This window comes from Sinocyclocheilus anshuiensis, unplaced genomic scaffold (assembly GCF_001515605.1).
Source record: "Sinocyclocheilus anshuiensis isolate Anshui unplaced genomic scaffold, SAMN03320099.WGS_v1.1 scaffold869, whole genome shotgun sequence".
Classification (NCBI taxonomy): domain Eukaryota; kingdom Metazoa; phylum Chordata; class Actinopteri; order Cypriniformes; family Cyprinidae; genus Sinocyclocheilus; species Sinocyclocheilus anshuiensis.
In genome coordinates, this window is record NW_015558630.1 from 585,958 (window position 1) to 586,688 (window position 731).

Genomic DNA, 731 nt, shown 5'->3' on the forward strand with positions numbered 1-731 from the left:
TTGCAATTTCTAGTATTGTATTAGTTTTGAATATTTATCATGGGCATTTAATAATTTTTGACTTTCAGTCTGAGTTAAATCTCTTTTTTTGGCTCATTTTATCTGTAAAAGAAAATCTGCATTTTTCACTTCCAGCCTTCATGAATAATTATATATAAATTATAAATGATTAAATACAAGATTAATAGTAGTTCTTAAGATTGATGTCATATGGAATTGGTTAGGGGTGCTCCGATTTATCTGCCGATAATCACGTTGGGATGATTGATCGGCGGTCTCTAAAAAGGCCGATCTCAAGCTGATGACGCAAGGTTTGGCACGACATGCAGCGGCACCGTCTCAGTCTCTCAGCGCGGGTGAAATAATTATAATGCTGAAGGTGAGGTACTCACCTTCATATTTCTTCATTAGATAACTTATAAAGTAATTTTAAAACCTTGTGTGAGACGTAATTTCACAAACAGCGAGATTTTTTCCGTGCTCATGTTAACAGATTAATAAAGCGCGCACACTGCACACGGTTGCTGTCCAGCAGTGCGTTCCACAAGCGGTGAGCGGTGCGTAGAGCAGAGATCGTTTCCGCACCGAGTCTATTTTTGGTGCACTGCAAGAGCTGAATTAAAAATTAAAAGCATTTTTTTGCAGTAAATGTGAATATGGATTGACACGAAAATGTAGTAATTACACCATAAATGCATATTATTAAAGTCTACTGTGTTCTACCTTCACAG

The 731-nt window shown here is 36.9% G+C and overlaps 1 protein-coding gene across 2 annotated transcripts in view; it reads left to right on the forward strand.

Annotated features, from left to right (window-relative positions):
• The window catches only part of LOC107680765 (EF-hand calcium-binding domain-containing protein 11-like), a 56,271-nt gene that overhangs the window by 2,814 nt on the left and 52,726 nt on the right, over positions 1-731 (forward strand). The window lies entirely within an intron of this gene.